Source organism: Chiloscyllium plagiosum, unplaced genomic scaffold, assembly GCF_037043375.1.
Source record: "Chiloscyllium plagiosum isolate Xiang-an unplaced genomic scaffold, Cpla_swu_hap1 HiC_scaffold_45, whole genome shotgun sequence".
NCBI lineage: Eukaryota > Metazoa > Chordata > Chondrichthyes > Orectolobiformes > Hemiscylliidae > Chiloscyllium > Chiloscyllium plagiosum.
The window spans coordinates 64,396,837-64,422,564 of record NW_028270183.1 but is presented as its reverse complement, the minus strand read 5'-3'; positions in this window follow the sequence as shown (position 1 = coordinate 64,422,564).

Genomic DNA, 25,728 nt, shown 5'->3' with positions numbered 1-25,728 from the left:
GCAAAAGTCCTCAGTCCTATTGCAGGAATGGTGTCAGGGCCAAATGCCTTTGTCGTATCTACAGTGTCCAGCTGTTGCTTCATGTCACGTGCAGTGAATTGAATTGGTTGAAGACGGGCATCTGTTATTCTGTGGGTATTATAGTGAGGGTGAGGTGGGTAATCGACTGAACACTTCTGGCTGAGGATGGTGCAGATACTGCATCTTTTACATGGATGCACAGAGCTGTTCCATTATTTAGGATGGGGATGTTTGTGGTGTCCTCTCCTCCAGTAAGTTGTTTAATGATCCATCGACTTTTATGGATGGATTTGACAGGACGAGTGAGCTTATATCTGATTTGTTAGTGTTGGGATCATCTCTTTCTCTGTATCAGATGTTAGTCCTGCTGTTCGTGGTGTAACCAGTCAAGTGGAGTAGCTTTAATGGATTGTCATAGGTGTAGGTGGATGTGATTCCGACCCGACCATGTTCACCCACACTCGTCACTGACCCATGGATCGGCTTGATGGAAATGGTAGATGGATGGACTATCCTGGGGGAAAGGTTACAGATTGTCATTGAAATCTACCGCATCAGATGATAACCCAGTTTTAGCTGCAGTATCTACAATTCAATTCTACTGACTGCCCCCCCAGTTCACACCGAGACCTATTCACCCATCAGCCCTGTATTCAGTGACCTACTCTGGTTTCATATTCTCATTCTGCTGGAAGTCTTTCCTTTGTGTCACGCCTCCAATATGTTACATAAACAATATCCATTTAAGGTACTAACCTGAATCTTTTCCTTTCAGTAATGCCATCTTCTGTATTTGAAGTGAATGTGTTTCCTTCTGTTTTTCTCCCTGACCATGATTCAGAGCTCTGCAGTATCAGTGATGCCAGCCTTATGCAGTTTCAGAGTCAAGGATCTTGTCACCATGCGTTACTGTTCAGTTCCCAGTGTAAGGCGCTCCATGTTGGAGAGGATGTTTGGGCATCTTTGACAATTGTCGTTGGAAATTGTTCTTAAGCAGAAATTGCTGAAGAAATTTTAAAGATGTTGCAGAATTTTCTGGAGTGAATGCAGAGTTAAACTTTCAGTTCCAGTGAACCTTGTATAAACGTTTTTTATTTTTACTTCCAGTATCCATAATTATTTATTTAATTAAAAAATTGTTCTGCGCCTAGTCATTTCTATAGAAACTCAGCAGGTCTGTCAACATCTGCAGAGACAGAGAAACAGAGTTTGCGTTTCCAGTCCAGTGTGACAATTCTTCAAAACTGAATACAATTGCAAAATGGTCTTTTAATCCCTTGCCAGATGTGGAGGTTGGGTCGCAGGGAAATAGGGTGTGGCAAAAGAAAAACGGGCTTTTAGCAGTGGTGAACGAAAATATTCTGTATAACTGATCGAATTTAAGGTGTGAATGGGGGAAAGGTGTTCTCTCTATTGAATGCAAGATAAAAAAGACACAACCACACAAAGTTATGCCGAGGCCAGGAGGGAGAATGTTGACCATGTGGTATTATATAGATCTGGCCACAGATACGTTTTCACTGTCGTCGTCATCACCCCCTTTAGATAAAGGAATTCAGGTGCTTGACTTCTTATTGGCGCTGGTAAGCGTTTCATGCTGCCTTAGTATTGTAATATGCAGAAAAACAAATCACAGTAGGACGTTTGGGCTGAGTGTTGGTTACCTGTCATTTTTAATATTGTTTCTATTTTGCAGTGCTGATCTTTAAACGCTTATTCTTGAAGTCAGCATCAGATGGAGTGTAGGATGTTAAGGAGTGACATTATAGAAACTTATATATGGATTGGGTGAATAGCCAAGGTCTTTTCCAAAGGGTAGGGAAATCCAAACATAGTTGAAATAGATTTGAGGAGAAAGAGGGTAGATTTAAAAGGGACTAAGAAGCAGCTTTATTACACAGAGGGCGGTGTGGGTATGGAATGAGCTTCCAGAGGAAGAGTGGGAGATGCAACGACAGCGCCAACATTTAAAACTCATTTGGACAAACATATGAATGGGAAACATTTAGAGGCACATGTACCTAATGAAAACAGATAGGACTAGTATAGTTTGGAAAACCTGGCAAGCATGGACATTTAGAAAGCTTCACGCAGAGTCAGGGTGGTTTTGTGAAAGGGAAATGATATTTTGCCCTGTAAAATAATGCAAAGCATTTATGGAGATGCCTGAAAATGTAACAACGGACTTGATAAAGGGGATCTGGTGGACACGAGGCTTTCCAGAGATTTTCCACAAGGTATTACAAAACAAAAGTTTTTACTCAAAACAGAAGCTCCAGGACATCGGATACTGTAATAACATGGGATGATGATTGTTTAACACAGAAATCGGAGAGTCGGGATTAATGGATCTTTAAGGTAAAGGTTTATCTGCTGGAGTACCACAAATATCAGTCTGATGGCATCAGTTATTTACAATCAATGCTGACAGCCTGAAGGAGGGAGTTGAGTGCAATATAGATCCGAGTTTGAGGATGACACTGAGAGTCAAAACGGAGGCTGTTACTTAATGGAGAGGACTTCCAGAAAACGAACAGTAAAGACATTGGCGTCTTCTTGTGTATGAAACATAAAGTCAGCATGCTGATGCAGCAAGTAACTTGGTTGGTACATTAGGCGGTTTCCTGGGAAGAAAGGGTTGTGTTATTGAGAATCTCTAAGATGGTGAGGCGATAATTCATTGGGGTTTAAATGAATGAGGAGTGATAATGCTGAAACCTACAAGACACAGAAGGGGTTGGAGAAGGTAGATGTTGAGAAGCTTTTTCCATTCTTGAGCAAAGTGTCGAACTCGATGATATAGATACCGAATAAGGAACATCGATTTCAATCTGAGATGTAGATTAATGTCTTCTCTCCGAAGATAGTGAATGTCTGGAATTCGCTAACTCAGAGAGATGTGGAGGGATACAATGAGTCGGCAAGAGAGTGGAGTTGAGCCCTGGCGTAGATCAGCCAAGTTCTTATTAAATGACAGGGTTAGCTTGAGGGGCCGATTGACCTACTCCTGTTCCTATTTATTAATTTCACATGTTCTGCCTTTGGAAAGTAATGGGTTATTTTGCTGGAAATCGTGTTGTACAATGTTGCATTCAGGGAGAGCAGAGGATTTGTTGTTTTAACCCTGCGTGGAGTATGTGGCTGTATTCCCCGCGTATCTGGGTCTGCAACATGACCTACATCTGGAGCAGACGTTACAGAGAGGGGAAGCTTGGAAACAGGGACTGGGGGGTGGGAGTGGTGGTCACTTCCTGATCCAGCCTGGATTTTCCAAGTACATTTCCAAAGCTACACCTAACCATCGGAGTGGCCTCGATCTGCCCCTCTTTAGCATGTCCGATGACTGAATGGAACATCAGAACACAGGGCTGAGGGACACAAGGGGGGCATTCGGTCCTTTCACACTACCCCACCAGTAAATAAGGTCATGGCTCATCTCATTTTGATCCCAGCTGCACTTTTCTTTCCATGTACCATTATCCCTGATTCACCTGTCCATGGAAAATCAGACAAAGCCAGCTTCAATATAATTTCAAGGTCCAGCCACCCCAAACTTCTGGGAAAGAGAATTCCCACTTGACTGAAATCCCACTTTGTGGATTTATCCTAATTCCTGCTCTGATGGATATTGGAATGTGTCACCGTTTCCTTTTCTCGTCCCATTCCTCCACTGCTCACATTAAACTTTAAATGTAACCAGGTTGGTGATATGGCCGATGATAAAGTTCTCAGACTGAGTCAGGTTCAGTGACAGGAACAAGTCAGGCAGATTTCTTTAGTTAGCCACAAATAACTAATAAAGCTAACGGACGCACATGGTGGATCTGTGGTTAGCACTGATACCGCCCGTCACCAAGTAGCTGCGTTCAGTTCCAACCTCGGGCAACCCTCGATGTGGATTTTGAACATTCTCCCCATATCTGTGTGGATTTCCTCCCAGTGTTCTCGTTTCCTCCCATCGTCCATAAATATGCAGCTTAGAGCGGATTGGCCATGCTAAATTGCCCATAGTGCCCAGGGATGTGTAGGTTAGATAGGTTCGTCATGGGAAATGTAGGGTTACATGGATAGAGTAGGGGGGCAGGACCGGGCGGGATACTGTTCCGAGGGTCAATGTGGACATGATAGACGGAATGTCCTGCTTCCACACTGTAGAGATTCTATAAAAACAACAAGAGGTTTGTACGATACAAACACCCAGTGGGTATCTATCTGATCCACTCTCCTCTAGGTTTTGTATGTTTCAATAAGATCACCTCTGATTCCAAGAGTAACCTGTTAAAGCCTCCATAATGTAAGACCCTCATCCCTGAATACATGAAGTGAAACATCTCCGAATTGCTTCCAACTTAATATATCCTTTCTCAGGTAAGGAGACATAAGTAATCTCACACACACATGAGTTTACTTTTTGTTTTCTCAATGTTGAGAGTATTTGGAACTCTCTTCCCTGCAGAGCATTGGAGGCAGAGATATTGAATATGTTTGAGGCACAGACAGAAGGTTCATAAAGAATAATGGAGTCAAGGATTATCGGGGAATGGCAGGAATGTGCAGTGTTGGGGAAATGCTGACAGTGGTACAAAATCACACTGCTCCAGCACATCCACGAATACAATGCAAAATGAAATGATAATATCGATAAAATGTTAAGGGAAAATCCCAGATGGTGGCGATCTGGAAGGTCTGCTTTGTTGGGCTCTGCATCACTGCACGGGCAAAGTGGTTCCCTAACCCACTCCATCCCAGCCATTTACTTAAAATGCTTAGTTTTGGAAAGTCTTGAGAGTTGGCAGTTGTAGTAGCCTTAGTTTGTGTAGTTTTTAAGCTCTATGAGACTCTGTTTAGTAATGATCAGTAATTCGAGTTCTTCCTCTCTCGAGTTCAAATGTTGCTACAATGTGTTCTGGGTAATGATGTGCTTAAATGGTCTACCTGGTGCATTAAGATGACCCATTGGCCTGAAAAGAGGAAAAATTTACTTTCTAGTTTTAAAAAGAGAGAGTGGATGTTGTCCTATTGCAGGAGATGCACCTGGATGACAAGGAACATTTGACATTACAGCAGGTCGGGCTTGATCGGGTTTATTTCTCGACTTTTAATATTAGGAGGAGGGGAGAAGCCATAATGGATAAAAAGAATCTTCCATTTAACCTGCTATATTGTATTTGACACTCACGGGAGGCTCATAATACCCAAAGCCTTGAACTATAGTAAAGAATATAGTATTTTGAATGTTTCTTGCCCCCTGCCCCCCCCCCCCCCCACACACACACACACACACTCCTAGCGTACCCTCCAAATTCAGTTATCTTGCATCGTGGCACATTATTGTAGAAGTTTTCAAAAGTCTTATGGACCCCACGGTGGACAGAATGTCGAAAGGTGCCCCAATACCCTCGTTGTAATGTAAGCAATTAGTGGATATGTGTGCAGAACGAGAGCTGGTGGATGTCTGGTGGCAGATCCACATCACAAGCAGGGATTTTATTTTCTTCTTTAACCGGCATAAATGCGACACGAGGGTTGATTTTTTCCCAATTCCTGCAACAGTCTTAGATTCGATGGCATCCTGCACAATTGGGAATATTACCATTTCTGACCATGAAGCAGTATACTTATTGATTAACATTAAGTGCAAAATAATAGATTCGAGACACTAGCGAATGTATCCCTTTTAAACTTAAGACTAGTTGGTTAATTGAGTAGTTAGATTAGATTAATTACAGTGTAGAAACAGGCCCTTCGGCCCAAAAGGTCCACACCGATCCACCACTGACATTTGCTCCTTCACCAACACTACAGGTAATTTAGCATGGCCAATTTACCTAACCTGCACATTTTTGAGCGTGGGAGCAAACCCACGCAGGCACAGTAAGAATGGGCTCACTCCACACAGATAGTCACCTGAGGCAGGAATTGAACGCGGGTCTGTGGCGCTGTGAGGCAGCAGTGCTAACCATTGTGCCACTGTGCTCATCACTACAACGAACTCAGATCTTTCTTAGCCATTAATTCAGATTCAACCAATAACTCGTCCACTCTATGGGAAATTGCTAAGGCTTATGCCAAGGGAATAATTATTCCTTGTGATGTAGCAGAAGGGGGAGCAGGAACGCTGGTTTGAGGCAAAGCTGAGGGCAGCCGAGAGTGCATACTGTGATTGTCGCTCAGTGGCTAAGCTGCAGAGGATTACAACGCTTCGGTCTACAGTGATTTCCATGCTCACACAGACAGCCAAGAAGGAACTTACTTTTGCAAAACAAAGACTGTTTGAACATGATGATAAGCCAGGCAGGTATTTATTCTATCTTGCCAGGAAAACGAGCGCCCCTCTTCAGCCATTACCTCAATTAGGGAAGGTACTGGGATCCTTATCTTCAATTCCAAAAAGATTAATGTCTCCGTTGATTGGTTACCAGTTTTAGGCTTACTGCACTTTCATTCCATGTTTCATATTTACCTTTTTTAAAAAAAAATGTGTAGTCACATCAGCTATCTTCCAATCCATTGGAAATTATTCCAGATTCTACAGAATCTTGAAACTTCAGATTACTCTATTAAGGTTCAACCCCTTGTTTCATATTAGATCCACTAACTCTTGGGCCACTTTGTTAAGTATGCTTCGGTGGAGAGTAGCTTTCCTGTGATATCTTTGCTTTTAATCCTATAAACTTCCCCAACACCATTACCCAACAAATACTGATGAAGGTGATAGGTCAGGGAGGAGAGGGTGGAGTGGATAGGTGGAAAAGGAGATAGGCAGGTAGGACAAGTCCGGAAAAGTCATGGGGACAGTGCTGAGCAGGAAGTTTGGAACTAGGGTGAGGTGGGGGAAGGGGAAATGAGGAAACTGTTGAAGTCCACATTGATGCCCTGGGGTTGACGTGTTCCGAGGCGGAAGATGAGGCGTTCTTCCTCCAGGCGTCTGGTGGTGATGGAGCAGCGGTGAAGGAGGCCCAGAACCTCCATGTCCTTGGCAGAGTGGGAGGGGGATTTGAAATGTTGGGCCACAGGGCGGTGTGGTTGATTGGTGCGGGTGTCCTGGAGATGATCCCTCAAGCTCTCTGCAAGGAGGCACCTAGTCTCCCCAATGTAGAGGAGATCGCATCGGGAGCAACGGATACAATAAATTATATTAGTGGATGTGCAGGTAAAACATTGATGGATGTGGAAGGCTTCTTTCGGGTCTTGGATAAAGGTGAGGGATGAGGGTGGGTGCAGGTTTTACAGTTCCTGCGAAGGCAGGGGAAAGTGCCAGGATGGGTAGGTGTGTTGTAGGGGGGCTTGGACCTGACCAGGTAGTCACGGAGGAAAGGTCTTTGCGGAAGGCGGAAAGTGGTGGGGGGGGGGGGAAATATATCCCTGCTGGTGGGGTCTTTTTGGAGGTGGCGGAAATGTCGGCGGATGATTTGGTTTATGCAAATGTTGGCAGGGTTGAAGGTGAGCACCAGGGGCGTTCTGTACTTGTTACGGTTGAGGGAGTGGGGTCTGAGGGCGGAGGTGCGGGATGTGGATGAGATGCGTTGGAGGGCATCTTTAACCACGTGGGAAGGGAAATTGCGGTCCCTAAACAAGTAGGCCATCTGGTGTGTTCTGTATTGGAACTGGTCCCTGGGAGCAGATCCGGCGGAGGCGGAGGAATTGGGAATACGGGATGGCATTTTTGCAAGAGTTATGGTGGGAAGTGGTGTAATCCAGGGAAATGTGGGAGTCGGTGGGTTTGTAAAAAATGTCAGTGTCAAGTCGATCGTCATTAATGGAGATGGAGAGGTCCAGGAAGGGGAGGGAGGTGTCAGAGGTGGTCCAGGTAAATTTAAGGTCAGGGTGGAATGTGTTGGTGAAGTTGATGAATTGCTCAACCACCTCGTGGGAGCACGAGGTGGCGCCAATGCAGTCATCAATGTAGCGGAAAAAGAGGTGGGGAGTGGTGCCGGTGTAATTACGGAAGATCAACTGCTCTACGTTGCCAACAAAGAGACAGGCATAGCTGGGGCCCATACGTGTGCCCATGGCTACCGCTTTGGTCGGGAGGAAATGGATGGATTCAAAAGAGAAATTGTTAAATGTGAGGACCAGTTCGCCCAAACGAATGAGAGTGCCGGTGGAGGGGTACTGTTGGGAACGTCTGGAGAGGAAGAAACGGAGGGCTTGGAGGTTCTGGTCATGGCGGATAGAAGTGTAGAGGGATTGGATATCCATGGTGAAGATGAGGCGTTGGAGGCCGGGGAAACGGAAGTCTTGGAGGAGGTGGAGGGGGTGGGTAGTTTCTCGAACGTATGTGGGGAGTTCCGGAACTAGGGGGGATAGGACAGTGTCGAGGTAAGTGGAGATGAGTTCAGTGGGGCAGGAACATGCTGAGACAATGGGTCAGGCAGGGTGGTCAGGCTTGTGGATCTTGGGAAGGAGGTAGAACCAGGTAGTGTGGGATTCCCGGACTATGAGGTTGGAAGTTGTGGGTGGGAGAACCCCTGAGGTGATGAGGCTCTCTATTGTCTGGGAGATGATGGTTTGGTGATGGGGGTGCGGTCATCGTCGAGGGTGCAGTAGGAAGAGCTGTCATCGAGTTGGCGTTTGGCTTCAGCGGTGTAGAGGTCAGTGTGCCAGACTACCACTGCCTCCCCTTTATCCGCTGGCTTGATGGTGAGGTTGGGATTAGAGCAGAGGGATTGGAGGGCTGCGCGTTGTGAGGGTGAGATGTTGTGTCGTTACGTTACTGATGGCCAGAGACCAGAAGGTGAGGCCTTTCAGTCCATCTAGTATGCTCCGCCATGTGATCATGGCAGATGTGGGTCTCAACACCATTCTCCTGCATTCTTCCTGCAATGCTTACTCGATCTGATTTTAGGATCCAGTGCGTTTTCCAACATGGGTCTGAACCCGGCCCCCTCCGTAAATATTGGCAGCTAGTTGCAATGTTTTTGTGTGTGACCAAATTTAGTATGATGCCTGTACGGCAAACACGATCTCCCGTGAGCAAGGCAATCACCACTTGTGTTGGGGTGGGGGTGCTGGGGTCAAGTCACTGGCCCTGTTGTTTTTCTGTTGGGGAGCGGTTATCACGTTCACCTCCAACATGAAGTATCCCTGCTTCCAATTGTCCTGCGCAAAGAAGGATAGGCTTGTTTCTGAACATGGGTCGATCTTATTGCTTGCTGGTCTTGCAAGTAAACTTTCCTTTTATTGTCCCAGCCCATTCCTGCCGCTGTGGTGAAAGGGAATACAAGTCCAATTAATTGTTGTGTACGATTTTCTTCGTCATCTATTCTTCCTTGTTCTGAATATGCACGGATGTTTCCACCAGGGACGGGAACTATTTTTAAAAGAGCAGTCGGCGAGCCCTAATTCTTTCTGTAGAGAAGAAGTATCAGCTTCTGCGAAAGTGCCCGTGTTCAGGGACGGGCAGAAACATTGTTGTTCCTTCCTTATGGGCGACAGGCTTCCGGATTGTGGTGGATGGGTATTTATTGCAGTCTCTTTAGCAAACCTCGAATTGAATTTAGTCGCCCATCATTACTTTAATAGCGAAAAGGGACACAATTGCAAATACTTGCTGCATGAATTCCTTTTTTTTCAAATTTGCCTCCGCAGCGATCCTGAATATGCACAGATGTTGCAGAACTTGTGGCTATCCTGCTTAAAAGGGAAGGTACGAGCTCCATTTCGCCTCAGTGCCCCAGAGAAAATTTTCACAGCCGAAATTCGCATCAGATACGGGACATCCCCGGTTCAAAGCGAGGCAGAAACATCCTTGTTCCATTTTTACACACAATAGCCTTTTGGGTTGACGTGAACAGAGCATCCGTGTTTGATATTCTCATCAGCAAAACTGTCTTGGAATTTGCACGCTCATATCTGCTGCCGTGGTGCAAAGGAATATAATTAATTCGGATTAATTACTGTGTGAAACTTTGTTATGTTTTATTCTCCTCGGGGAAAGAGAATTGGAGATGATGAAGGGCTTCAGCCAGAATCGTCGATTCTCCTGCTGCTCCGACCTGCTGTGCTTTTCCAAAATCACTTTCTCTGCTAATTTTCTGTCCTTCCTGTTCCCAAATATATGTCAAATTGTACACCTTGGATGGCCGTGCTGTGTAAGGCCAGTTACCGGGCATTGATCACTTCTGCACCAGTCATACCGCATTTGTTTTACATGCGAAGGTGGCATGGTTCAGTGTCAAGGGGAAATCTCATTTGCTGGGGTCACAACGAACTTTGGATTCTGATGTATGGTCTCTGTGAACTGTATCCAAATCTAGAGTGAGAAATGCCTGATATGGACGTTGTCTGCCGTTTCTCAACCTTTGTGAAACAAAACCAGAAATCCTAATCATGATTGGCAGCAATTCACATTTTCGCGATTTTAAGCACAGGGCACATTTACCATCTATTCGGTCAACAACAGGAATGAAAAGATTTACTTCCACAGATGAACTGTTTGACTCACACTCTCATGTGGTCGCTCTGAAATCTAAGCCATGTTGGAACTGAAACTGAGGAAATGCTAGTCTTTCTTACGAATGACTACGTATCAATTTCGTTTCGTTCATCTCAGAAACGTCGAAACAGGGAGGAATAGGAAACGGAGGGACATGCAATTCCGGTGAAACACCTCTTTGATTCAGTCATCAACAAGTGGCGTTAAAACAAGTCGGAAGAGAGAGAGCCAAGAACAATAAAAAAAACCGTTTTGTCACCTCGAACAAAGAAACGTATAAATACAAAGCAGGAATCAGCAGCAGTGCTTCTCCCGAAGGCCCACTGAAGATGTTAATAGATTGACGAAACGAATGGAAATGAACATTCCAAATCAGCGAGCAAGCCTAGGTCCAGATAAATAGTGGGGGTGGGTGAGGCTATAGTGAGTCGTGCAACCCCGAAGGTCCAGGTGGAAATGAGGATGGAGGAAGCCAACAGTGATGTCCTTCTCTGGCGGTACAGAGGTGCGTGAAATGCCGGGACTGGGATCTCCAAACTCACCCGGAACACCTTCTATTGTTGTGGAGCAGGGAACAAGTTGACATTAGGGTGGGGGTTTGAGCCTCGCGTGGACCAACATGTTTTGACATGGAGCAGCAGGACTTATGGGAATATCAGGCTGGGAGCTCCAACCTCACTTGCTGCCGTTTTTACTGACATTGAGAAGGAAACACTGGAACGTCAGGCTGTAAGGTCCAACCTCACCAGGTGCAGTTCTTATTGGCATGGAGCAAGGACCATTTGAACATCAGGCTTGGAGATTGAAACACACCATAAGCAGCTTCTATTGACATTTAGAAGGGAGCATTGGGACATCTGAGGGAAAGGATGCTCAGCAATTTTAATCTGAAGTGAAATAGTTTTTAGCAGGACACATATTTGAGGATTGAGGGAATATGTTTCCCAAGGTAAATGTCTCAATTATAAAGAGAAATCCTGCAAAGGTTCAACTCGTGGAGGAGTTCAGTGGTTATCTCTGCAACCTCGAAGCGCCATTGATCGTGTTCGATTTCAGCATTGGACGACTGTCTCTGTGGAGTTTGAACATTCTCCATGAATATGTGCGGGCTTTTTCCGGGTTCTCTGTTCACCTCTCACAATATAAAAATGGTCAGTTGCATTGACCATGCAAAATTGCCAATACTGGTAGGTGCATTACTCATATGGGAATGGATCTTGTGGGTTACCCTTTGAACGGTCAGTGTGCAGTTGTTTGGCCAAATGGCCTGTTTCCCGTTTGTAGGGAACCTGATCTGTGCAGAGAGAAACAGAAGCAATTTGTACGCTCTGTGACCTTTCTCACAGGCTGACTCTGCACTGAGTTAAATTTACAGAAACGAGTTTTAGCTTGTTTCATGTTATTGATTTTCCTGCGAACTCGCACAGATCGTTAAAGTAATCTAAAGATCCGAAAATCAACAGGAACATCTACTGTCGTGATTACACTCGAGTTTACCTCGATTTATTTACGAAAAGTTGGGAACTGGAATTGAAATTTATCAGTTTAGCAGTAATCACATTGAATGGTAGCGCAGATATAGGGTGAATGTTAGTTTCATGGGGACAGACGTGTTTTCTTTGCGTCTGTTGCTTCAAAAGTTGGGGGCCATTGGCGTGAAGCAGTGACAGTGATTATCTTTGCTGGTTATTCAACTTGTGAACATGAACGTTGTTGTTCATATTCCTGTTAACAGCACTGCTTTGCAGCATGAATGCATGCTGTAATATCCTGGCCAGTGGTGCAATGGGTATCGCAGCTGTCTACGGATCAGGAGATTGAAGTTTGGAATCCTCTTTGGCTCGACAGCAAGGCCTGTCGGCTTGAACAAACTGATGACGATTTGCTGTGAGGCTAAAATGTCGGTTTAATTCCGGATATGCAAGTGCAAGGATCCCTTCCATAAATGCCTTGAGTATACCATGGTTACCACAGAAGTGGAAGCTGAAATAATTTGTTCTTACTACTTTCTATTTACCAAACCCAGCTGCTCAATTGCTGCGGCTCCAGGGACTGGCAAGGACACAACACAAATACCCAATCTCAATTTTCAAAATCCTCAGAAACTCCTTGGGAAGCGGAATTAGAGGAGAATAAAAGCTGAAATGATGGACAGATCAGGGACTATCCAGGCATCTTGCCCTTCTGTCAGAATCCGACACATTGACACTGATGTTCTCGGGGTGATTAATTGATCTGAGGCTTTGAAAGGAATCCTGTCACAGATGCCATCACCACACTGTGACGCGCTCAGCTTCATTGGCAAAGAAAACACATTTGATCTCATGAAGCTTCCTTTCACCCTCGGTCTGTCAAGATAATTTTCACCTCCTCTCTCCTGTTCTTCCTCCATAATTCGAGGGAAACACTAGCCGAATCCCAGCATCATATATCTCCTTTAATGTTCAGACTTTTAGATTAATTTAATGGACTGAACAAGCTTGCAGGAAATTGAATAGTATGAAACAAAGATTTTTAAAAACCCTTCCAGAAAGTTAACCGACTGTTGAGTCAAACATACGTGTAATGTCAGAGAGCGATACAATTAAATCATTTTCTCACTGTACTGATACTCCTACACTAGCTCAATCTTACCAAAATGTTTATTTACAAATGAGACAATTCTCTGGGGCAGATCCTCCCTCAATTCACAATCATGTGTCCTGCCAGGAACTATTTCAATTGTGCTTAAAATAGCTCAAGATCTTTTCCCGCAGGCCAGTGCTCCCTGCGCCATATCAATTGAAGCGTCTCCAGGTGAGGTTCGACCTCCCAGCCCGATGTCCCCATTCTCCCTTCTCCATGTGAACAGTAGTTGCTCCAGCTGTGGTTGGAGCTTCTTGCCTCAGCATTTCACGCGCGTCTATGCTTTCATAGAAGGACTGCGTGCTCATGGATTTCGTCACAAGACAACAGAGTAGATACAAGCATTCATTCCACTCCCCATTTCCGATTTGATCTTCGCCTCTGCGCCACTCAGTTTCTCTGATTCCAGACCTGGGAACCGGTGTGATGTGAACGTGCAACAATATTTACTTCCTTGTCTCCTGGTTCTGGTAAAGTAACAATGTGAAACTGCGGTGTTACTGAACACTGCATTTCGACAATACATTGCACTATCGCCTGTACATTTAATCTTTTGCAGGAAGCTATCGGATTCAGTCTTCAACATTCTCAATGATGGAAGCTCCACAGTCTGTGAGGACATAGAAGAAGAAGATTCAACCCAATCTCAATCCAGTATATGGCACCTTTTCTTGTTGTGCATGTGCTGCTTTTCCTCACCTATCCATGCCATTGCATTTTTTGCTTTTTACATCGTGCTATTTCACGAGATCATATCGTGGTTTGTACTCTGCGTTGTGGCCGCAACAAATTCCGCTCATTTCCGAGTCATGGCAATGCACATTTGTTCCATTTTATGCCACATCACCTGTGCGAAACAATCACCGAAAAGAATCATCCCATTTTTAACGGGAAAGTACTTTTCAGTCTGCTCTCTGACATCATTGCGTGTCATATGTCAGGATTCAAATTCACCCAATATCGGATATTTCTCTCCCTTTCACAATCACTATACCCCATTTCCGTCACTCCTCCCATGTCACAGATGCATTGCACTGTTTAACACTCACTTTCACGTTGACCCCTTTAAGTCTGTGCTGCAGCTCTCACTGTTGCTCGGTGAACGTGCCCCAATATCACCATCAGGTTCTTCGAACACTCAATGCAATCAGATAAGGTGGCTGCATGACCAATCCTCCTGTATAGTGTTGTATTTATGGACCAGAGATTATTGGAACATCAGGTTCACGAAAAAGGCACTGAACAGTATCGAAGGGAAGAGATTTATTGGAAAAGACCAATTTCGGTGGTTTCTACGCATTTGTTTCATATCATCATTCGGCTCTCGTGAGGGTATTGTATGCAATTCTGCAATTCACATTATAGAAGCGATATGACAGTAATCAAAACGGTGCAGAAGTGATTTGTCAATATGTTGTCTGGATTGAAGAAGTGCAGCTATTAAAGAGTTTCGACAGACTGGAGTTGTTTTCTTGAGAGCAGGGAAGAGTGAGAGGAAACATGATTGAGAAGTCGAAAATAATGAGGGGTCTGAATTTGGCAGATTGAAGGAAACGTTTCCCTTTGATGGGGGCGTCAATCACCAGGGAACGGCAGATTTATGTTAAGAGGCAAGAATGTTTGAGTGGATGCAAATGAAAACTTCATAAGACAGAGAGTGTTTGGAATCTGGAACTCATTGCCTCCCAGTGTCGAAGTAGCAGAATCCCTAATAACCTTCTGAGATGTTCATGTGTGAATTTGTAATGCTTACAGCATACAAGGCCAAAGGATGGAAAATGGGATGAGGAGAGTCAAGCAGTTATTTTTAACAAGAAGACGCACAAAGACCTGGAAGCTTGGGAGCTCTGACCTCCTCTGTCGTGTGTTACTTCTAATCTTCACATGTCACGTAGGATTCCAGAGTTCATTTCCTTGCTGGCGCAGCCCGGCCTGATTTGGAGTTTCAAGTTTTGTTTAAAGATTTGTAATTCAAGTGCAGGTTGCGGTTTCGGGGATTTTGGGCGGTTTTGGGCAGTTGGTTTGCAGCCGTTTCCTCCGCATTCTCGGCGACATCTTCAGGACTGCTGAAAGTCCTGTGAAGCGTGGCTGTCCTGTGGAGATTTGAATTGATTTGAGTTCATTCCCACTGCTTCGGTTTGTCAGTACTGGTAGTTCGTTGCAGGTCCCGGTATGTTGGGTTTAGCTCAACGAGCTTGTTGATGGAGTCCATGAATGGGTGTTTTCCTTCTAGAAATTTTCTGGCCACCCTCTATTTGGCTTGTCCTATTATTTTTGTGTTGCCCCAGTCGAACTTGTTTTTCTCGTCGACTGTGTGTATTGCGACAAGGGAATCCAGCTGTGTTGTTCACTGGCTCCTCCAGAAATGCCTTGCCAACAAAAGATATTCCCGCAGAATCCTTGCAGACAAACAACGCTCGGGGAACATGCCATGAATCGACACACGAAGCACTCTACCTTATATATGAAAAAAATCTCAGAAATGACAAGCACTCTCTTCTGACCATTCAGATTTATGAGAGAGCATAAACCCAAAGCCAGGTTCAGCTAACAACTCACCAGAACAAATGCCCACTATCCTGCATGTGCAGTGCACATGTGGACAAACAATGCTCCAAGCAAGGAGTGCAGAAAACATTGTAAAGGACCAAGAGGCAGGCAAATTGAGAGCCGCATTGATGAAGAACAACTTGCCCCTAAACGCGAACGCGAGGTGTCCCCAGTAGGTGTACTCAGGGCACTGAGTGTCTCTGATTCCGCGCCTGGGATCTCGGATTATATGACAGTCTGTGGCAGTGGAGAGTTTGTCGCTGGAAAAGGACAGCATGTAAGGCAGGATGCAAGAAGCAGGAGAATCGACGTTTCGGGCATGAATACTTCATCAGACTTATAACCAAAACCTCGATTCCCCTGCTCCTCGGATACTGCCTGACCGGCTATTCTTTCCAGTTCCACACTCTCTTCTCTGATCTCCAGCACATAGAGTCCTCACTCTCCTCCGTCTGCAGCAGTAGTTAGTTCTTTGTTTGAGGGAACTGCTGATGTCACCAGTGTAAACTTCGATTGCTGATTGAGAACTACAGCCAGGTCCATTGCCAAAAAGAGCATTTCTGTTGTTTTCAGGTTCTATGCCTTGCGCAGCTTCTGGCAGTGTACTTATATGGAGTTTCCTGGCCGTTCGGTATGTGCGTTTGTGATCGTACAGTTGTCACTACTCTGAGATGTGGCTGCAGTCATCTGCGTTCGCAACCCAGTGTCGATTGCTGCTGTTTTGCGTTGCTCTTCATGTGTGCATTACTGACACAGTAATCAATCAATTGACATTGTAAGAAGGCAGACAGACGTGGGAAATGTCGAGGTTTTAGTGACATTTGTACAACGTTTAGGGATTACCTAGAAGCAGTAGATAAGAACGTTGAATTCTTTTGGGGAGTGACGAGGAACAGTGAGGGAAATACGTCACCCGATTTTACTCACAGGGACCACAATGCGAAATAAAACGTACTAAAAGTGAGGAAAAACAGATAAATGTTGGCAGTGAACATGGATCTCCTGACTTCCAATCCCGAGCTCCCACCATTCCAATTCCCGGGTCGAGTGTAAACAAATTTTACAGAACAATACACATCAAGGTTGTCCAATACGACGGCACAGTCTTTTTTTGGTCTTAGTTTTATAGTTTCGACTTATAGTTCCTTTTTCGGGAAACCATCTCTTTAATTGCAAGCTTTCGGAAAGGAGGTCATACGGTTGGTCAGAAAAAAAAGACACAAAACTTTGTTTGTGTTAGGCACAAGAACTCCCAGATTCCTCTGTCCTACACGTTTTTCTACTTTCCCTCTATTTTCATATGCTCTGCTTTTTGACTCTTCAAACCTGACACTCCCGACATGAAACTTAATCTGCAAAGTTTTCCCCCCATTCACTCAAATTATATATATATGCCTTCGCAGATTCCCACGTCCTCATCACAACATGCTCTCCCATTATTGTCTATGGTCAGCAAACTTGGACATATTCACAATGCCACTTTCTGCATGCTATGTACAGAGAGATAAAGAACTGAAGACTTGACTATACCCCGTCTTGGCCGATCTCTCTGTTCTAAGTAAGTACACATATTTGCTACCATCAGGATGTGAGAACAGCCTCCTCATCTCTGTCTTAATTGGTTAAATCCTTCTCCTGATACTTGGACCACCAGTCCGATACTATCCCGGAGAGCAATCAGAGCTGAACAAACGTCAAAAGGCATAAACTCACTGGCGTCTCCCGCGTCAGTTCTGAGTATTGGTAGCATTTTCTTTTTGACCTCTGGTTGAACAAACTGCCCGGATTTGCACATTAGAGTTGACAACGCCACATCTGCTTCAAATTTCCTTGAGTGCCTGTGACGCAGTAGTGCTGAAAGGCGCTATAAAAATACTATGACGTCTTCATTTCTCGATCCATTACATTATTACTAATCTCTCTGCTCATGAAAATGCATCCTTCCCAAGCACTCTGTCTCTCATTAATATGTGTCATTCAATCCAATTTCCTATCAGCCTCCTCCATTCTAATCAATTACAGGGGACCCAAAAGTTTGGAGTCATTGCGCAGACAGAACAAACCGAATAGTGTCCTCACGTTTTCTTATGGAAGCCCCAATTTCCCGAGAAATATGAAGCAGTGTCTCAGGGTTATAGTTGTGGCTGAGTGGTTAAGGCGATGTATTAGATATCCATTAGTGGTTCCCCGCGCAGGTTTTAATCAAACGACTACGTTTCCTTCACTGTTGCTTTTAAAAGGCTTTCGTTGACGAGGTCTCCCTCAAACTACAGAAAGTCCGTCTCAATAACCCCACATTTTGTCAGGTCTGGTCATTTATTGACATGTAGGAAACTTGGGTTATGAAGCAGAAACGGACCTGACTCAGAAACATCGCTCTGTTCCTCCAACCACAGACAATATCAGACCTGTGGGGTTTATTTCGAATTCGCAAAGTTTATTCAACACAAATGCTGTTTTCCATTAAATTTCCTCAATTCCAGTCCTCTGGTGAGTTGCACTGGTCAGAGGCAAAATTTCCTCCTGATCATCAACCCTCCCATCCCCACTGCTCCCTCCAACATCATTGTACATTTCCCCAGGAAATCTCCCGTTAACCTTATTTGCTTCGAAGAGAACGTTCCCAGAGTCGGGAATTTCTCCACAAAAGATTATTTCCTCACCTCTGGACATGGTGCAAAGCAAAAGATTGTGAAAAAGATGCTGGGAAAATGTTGCTCAGCAAAAATTATCAAGAAGCAGAACAGAAATTCCAGTCGACAAATTTGTGAATCTTTAGACATTACTCGGGAAGTGGATTCAGAGGAGAATGAAGGGTGAACTGTCCAACTGAGCAGAGACAGGCCCGACACCTTCCCATGCTTTTAGAGGCTGATACGTTGAGTCTGATATTCTTGGGAAAAGAAACAATGTGAAACATTGAAAGGACGTCAAGAATTCAAACCTCATCTCAGCTTCGGCACAATGAGAAAACATGGGAACAGAAAACGCACGGAAATTTTCTAAGAGAGTCGTTCCCAGTTGTAGGAGAGCTGGTTCCCAGTGACATGGAGGCGCCTGCAGAGAGTGGGATCAGACTGTTCTCTAGTTTCCACAATGAATGTTCCAGACTTTAGAATGGATAAGTAAAACTGATAAACGGCAATTATTATTCTGTGAAGGCCATGCAACAGCTTGGATCCACTAACCACCTGCTTTATGAGATGCTATACGAAGATTGTTCCGCACTCTCTGTGGTGCTTTGGGTCAGCGCGGTCTGCTTTTAATCGAGAGGGTGGTGGGTCGCACCCACTCATGGATGGAGTGGTCGCTGTACTTCCTCCATTTGTTTCCTTTGCTGCGTAGTTTTAAGTTTTTAATCAGGTCGGGGATATATTTCCTAACGGAAACCTTACCCAGTGAGGAACCATAACAGCGTTTCTGTATTGCTTTTGTGACTAACAAGGGGCTGTGGATGCCGTGAATCAGAAATAAAAACGGAAAATGCTGCAGAAACTCAGCAGGTTTTCAATATCTGTGGGAAAAACAGAGTTCTAACAACTTTCTGAAGAAGCTCTGAATCGTTGTCTCTGTTTCTGTTTCCACAGATGCTGCCAGGCGTGTTTAGTTTCTCCTGTTATATCTGCTTTTGATTTTTACTGAGTATCCAGTCCAACTATCTGGATTGATCACACAGACCATACATTCCCCGACGTTTAATAGTGTCGAAGCTGTAGTGATTAAAATGAAACAAAGCTAAGAATGATGCACGGTCCGTCAGCTCCACAGGGAGAGAGGACTGGCAAACCAGTTCAGTAGTGTGCTTCTGCAGTTGCTGCCAAGTGGGTAAGGTGATGGGCTTTAAATCTACTACGTTTTTGTCGTACAGTTTCACATCTTGCTGACTGTAATTGAAAGCCGAGAGTAAACTGGAAAAGAGATTCTTCTCTGCTTTCTTATTTGGGATTCAAGTCACTGAATAGGGAAAAACGCACATAACCCAGATTTGGAATGTTGGGAATCTGGAACCCATCGCAGGTCAGGGTTGAACAAGCAGAAACCTCCAGAAGAGGTGAGACCCATTTAATTTACACATCCATTACTGACTTCATTTGCACCTCTGAGCCAAGTGCTGCAAAAAGAGTTACGAACAGTTAGGGGATTACCTGAAACTGGTGCAGACCTGGTGGGCCAAAGCGCATTTTCTGTGCTCGTGATCTCCATGACCAGCAGTAGGGAGCTCAGTTTGTGAAGTAACAGGAATTTGTTTGCTAAATGTCCCAGAGCGGTGAAGGGTTTGAACTACTCTCTCCTGACCTGTCTGTCAGTCACGGCATCCATTGGGAAATTTCAATAGTTAATAACTGGTATGGTGCACATTCCTGGTATCAATCTACAGGATAATTAGGAAGATAATATCGTGCTGTCACATTACCCAAACGTGTGTAAGCCCTTGTGTGTAACATTTCCTGGCTCTGCTTTCGAAATAAAGATTGCCTGAATTATCTGTCGCCTGTCTGTATCAAGCAACTCATTGAGCATGGAGTTGGATGTTCTGAGGAAGCTGGAATTATGACAAGGACAGAAACAGAAAGAGACAAGACTTGAAAGTGCTTCGAGTTTGCGTTTGTCGGTTGTTTTTAGTATTGAATGACTGCTGACCGCTATCCTGTCAGATCTCCGGAGTCACAGACTATTTGGGTGGAATTTGTAAATTTAAAGTTACACACGAGCAGCGTGTTGGACTATTTCAACTCAGTTTCCATTTCAAACCCCAGCTCACCGCAATGGTTCACATTTTCTGGAGAATTGGCTCGTGTTACGCGTGAAGCTTCTTTTTTCCAGAGAAACTTGCAGACGTGAAGCACATAACGCTGAGGCCTCAGTCACTGTCGGGGATGTGCTGGTGTGTCTGCCTTTGTGAGTGAACATGAGAATAAGTTTCCTCAACGGGGTTACAACGTAGTATGACCATGTTGAATTTCAGTCCCATTGATGTGTCATTTCAAATTACAGAGACATTATCATTGACATTTGCCCTGGAAACATCAAAACGCGTCAGCTTATGGGCCAAATGCGGCAAACTCGGACTAGAATACGTGGACGTCTGATGACCTGCGCTGCACGGTGGACGAATGATGCTTTTCTCCCACACTATTAAATGTCGAGGACAGAGAGAAACCGATCTGACGAGAAAACCTATTTACAATCTGACATAAGCTTTTGTACTGTCCACTCTACTACCAATCTTGATGTCATCTGTAAACTCACTGACCATGCTTTCCATGTTTCAATCTAAATCATTTGTATGAATGAAAAACGAAATGGGCTCCGCATTGATCCCTGTGGAACACAGCTGGTAACAGTCCTCTAGTCTGGAAACTACCCTCTACCACCGTTCCCAGCCTCCTACCATTAAACTAATTTTATATCTAATTGGAAAGTTCACCTTGAATTCTATGTGATCTAACTTTAAAAAATAATCGACCAAGTGGAAACTTTTGAAAGGATTAATTAAAGTCCAAGTGAACAACACCGACTACTTAGAACTCATCAATATTCTTGGTTACGTCCTCAAAATACACAACTATGTTTGTGAGACACAAATGACGTCGCACAAAACCATACCGATAATCCCTATTCATTAAACCTGTCTCAAAATGCTTATAAATCCTATCGTTCAGAATTGCTTCCAACAACTTACCCACGACCTGAGCCAACCTCACAGGCATATGGTTTTCTCCATTCATCCCTTCCTCAACAAAACCACTCCCCATTTATTCGACACATCACTCGAAGTAATAGATGATGCAATTATTTCCACCAAGGGCCCAACAGTTTAGATTAGATTACATTACAGTGTGTAAACAGGCCCATCGGCCCAACAAGTCCACACTGACCCGCCGAAGCACAACTCACCCATATATTTCCCCCTTACCTAACACTATGGGCAATTTAGCAAAGCCAATTCACTTGACCTGCACATCTTTGGACTGTGGGAGGAAACCGGAGCACCCGGAGGAAACCCACGCAGACACGGGGAGAACGTGCAAACTCCACACAGTCAGTCGCTTGAGGCGGGAATTGAACCTGGGTCTCTGGTGCTGTGAGGCAGCAGTGTTAACCACTGTGCCATCGTGCCGCCCACTACTTCCCGAATTTCCCACGAAGCCCTGGGTGCACGAGATCAGATCCCAGAGAAATATCCAACTTTATATTATCCAATTCCTCTGGAACCTGTATAATTCAATATGAACTACTTTCAGAACATCAATGTTTGTAGCCACCATTTCGTTTTCCACGGTATAAACTAATGCGAAATGAACATTCAATATCTCTCCCATCCTCTGAGGTTCAAGACAAATGTTAGCTCTTAAGTCTTTCAGGGATCCTAATTTGTGTCTAGCTCTGAATGTACTTATAAAATCTCTTTAGATTATCCTTAACTTTATGTGCTAAGGCTATCCAATATGCTCACTTTGCCTTCATGATTTTCTTTGAAGAATGCCCCTTCACGCCTTATAGTGATCAAGCGATTGAAATTGTGATTTTTAAGAAATAAATTCTAAGACGACGAGTCCTTCACCCCTGCGATCAACGTGTTCTAGTCGAATCCCGACAAAGTGGGAACAGGCAATTGAGCCCAAGAAGAACCCATGAAACATGCGAAGATCATTGCACTCAAACTCACACCTGTACTCGATTCCTGTAACTCTGCATTTTCCACAGCCAAATGACGTCAACTACACATCTTTCCTCTGTGGAGGAAACCCAGGCAGACACGGAAAGAATGTGCAAACTGCAGACGGTCGTCTGAGAAGAAATTAAACCAGCGTCGCTGAGGCTAGAAAACAGCAGTGCTCTCCACTAAGTCAGCTATTTTAAACCTCCTATCAACCACTCGTAACATATCTTCCCTTAGACATGTGGCTAAAAGCTATTCCCGATGACACAAATGCGTGTGACGACACCCTCTTATCGCGTCAGTTGCAAACCTTTGTCGTTGGTTTTGAAATCGCTTGAACGAATGCCGACATTACATTTACCTTCCGAACAGACAACAAAACCTGCATGTTAAACATAAGAGAAACCTTAACTAGATCTCTCATGTGCCTTTCAACTATAGATCTCTGAAGCCTTTTCCCGTCATAAAGTAGTCTATGCCTCTAATCATTCCATCACTCGATCACCTCACACTTATCCACACAGTGTTCTGCAACCTTTTTTTATCCAAGCACTCAACCCGGCCACGTAATTCTGCAGCCTGCCCGCTTCCTCAATACGATCTGTCGTTCCACCTGTCATTGGGTATTCTGCAAATGGAGCAACAACACTCTCAGTTCATTTGACCCGATCATTCATGCATAAAGGAAATAGTTGTGGTGCCAAAACTGACCCCTGCTGAACTCCACACGTCACGCGCTGCCATCCTGGAAAATACCCTTTCACCCTACTGTCTGCCTTCAGCCAGTCATCCAGAACTCAAGCCATGCCAGTACTTTGTCCCTAACACCATAGCCTATCATGTTGCAGCTTCTGATATAGAACCTTGACAAATGCCTGCTGGAAATTCATGCTGACCACGTTCACAGAATAGACCTTTTCTCATTTCCTCATTACTTCCTCATAGAATTCTAACACATTTGTCCTTGATAAACTGTGCTGATGCTTCAAGTAATATGTAATCCCACCCTTACACTAACCTCTCATTCTTAATACGAAATTGATTTGTTTGACATTTATTTAAAATATTAAAACTTTGCTTTCAGTCCTGAATGTCATGAACAACAAAGTAGAATCGCAGTTGAGAAATGTAAAATCTGCGCTGTCTCAGCAGGCTCGATGAGTGAGTCAATTCTTTCCCCCAGTGGATCTCTCTGCCGTCTCAGCAGGGTCGACGAGTGAGCTAACTGTTATTTTTTCAAATGAAGCAGGTAAATACGTTCTGCCCACTGCAAACTCTCTGGTGTACTGAGAGTTGAGATGATCGCCTGAACCTCGTCCCACAATGGAAACAATTAAAATGTCTCTCATCCTGTGAAAATGTCGATGGTACATCAGTCATGCAGAGACTGGAGAGCACATCCCACACATTAGATATTTGACAGGTCTCTCTTCAATGTGAAGGCGTTCATGATAAAACGATCACAAGGAACTTATGTAGTGATTCTCACAGTCTGAGCATTTAAAAGGTGTCTTCTTTGTGAACACGTTGATGCCATGTCAGTCCACAGGAACATTTACAGCACTTCCATCGGTCTGGGCGTTGAAAAGATGTGTTCATAATGTTGTTGGGACTTTATATCGCTCGGACATTTGCAGCACGTCCGTTAGTTGTGGAATTGAAGATGTCTGTCCTCCGGGTGAGCACGTGGATCGGACGTCAGGTCCCCAGACGTTTTCAAGGACTCTCATTCATGTGAGCATATTTCCCATGCATCAACTACACAGAGGAATGATACCAGTTTCCAAAGTCTGGTCAGATAAAAGATTTCTGATTAGTATGAGCACAGTATTGGATAATCCAATCATTGGACGTTTTAAAACATTTTCCTCATTCTAGACATTGAAATGATTTCTCCTCATTGTGACAGAGCAGGTTTCACAGAAGGTCCGAGAAGGAGTGTATCCCTTCCCACACACTGAGCTTGTTCCAGGTGTCATTGCTGTCATGGGGTTCCAGCTCTGATGGAGAAATGAATCCTCACATGTCTACAGTCTCTCCTAAATATGACTGCAATTGTAGTTTGTGAGTTCTGATGATAGCAGAAGCCATGTCCACACACACAACAAGTGAACGATTCTCTCCCATATAAAAGGAGCCTTTTCTTTCCATGTTCAAACTCTGACCAAAGTTCAATTTGGGAGAAAATGCACAACTTCATCAGATCATGGTGGAGTGATTTTTTAAAAAAGTCTTTCCCTTCTAATATGCTGCGAAATTGATGATGTATATTTTTAAGAATCAAGAGAATGAGAAAGAGTCTATCACAGACTCTGGATTGTGCCTGAAGATAAGGATTGAAGTTAAGAGATGGAGACAACAACAATTTGACCGGACGTTTGCAAGAATCTTTCATAAAGACAGCCTCCACTATCGAGAAGGAGCAGGTCAACAGTTGGATGTTAATCCCATCAACTCCCTGTTCGCTTGATGTCAAATACTGTCCGGACTTGTCCGACATCCTGTCCTGTTGGAGCAGACATTTCCTACAATTGAATCATGCAAAACTGAGGCCTCTGCCTTCAGTCCCCAACACAAATCCACTGCCTCGCCACTGAGTAGAGAGTGTGGTCTTGGAAAAGTACAGCAGCGCTGCCAGCTTCCGAGGAGCAGGAGAATCGACGTTTCAGGCAAGAGCCCTTCATTTGGAATGAGGCTTGTGAGCCGAGGCGGTAGAGAGACAAATAGGAGGAGGCAAGATATCTGTGAGTGTGATAGGTGGGTTGAGGTGAGGGAAAAGGTGATAGGTCGGAAAGCAGGGGGGAGCGGATCGGCGAGAAGGAAGATCGACAGATAGGAAAGTTCGTAAGAGCAGTGCCAACTTCGAACAATCGAACTGGGATAAAATGGCGGAGAGGAAATGAGAAATATATTGAAGTCCAAATTGATGCCGTGTGGTTGGAGGGTCCCTAATGAGAAAGATGAGGCCCTCTTCCTCCTGGCGTCTGGTGGTAAAAATATAGCGATGGTGGATGCCTAGGAACTGCATGTACCTGGCTGAGTGGGAGCGAGAGTTGAAGTGCTCGTCCACAGGGCAGTGATGTCGTTTGGTGTGGGTGTCCCGGCGATGTTCTCTGAAGGGCACTGCAATTAGGCATCCTGTCTCTCCAATGTAAAGTAGACTGCATTGGGAGCAACGGATAGAGTAAATGTCATGTGTGGAAATGCAGGTAAAACTCTGATGGATGTGGAAGAATCCTTTCAGTCTTTGGACGGAGTTGAAGGCGAAGGTGTGTTGTGGATTTTGCAAATCCTGTGATGGAATGGGAAGGTGCCTGGAGGGGAGGCTGGTTTGGTGGGTGGCGTGGGTGACAAGGGAATCACGGAGGGAACGATCTTAACAGAAAGCGACTGGTGGTGGGGAGGGAAATACATGTCTGCTGTTGGCGTC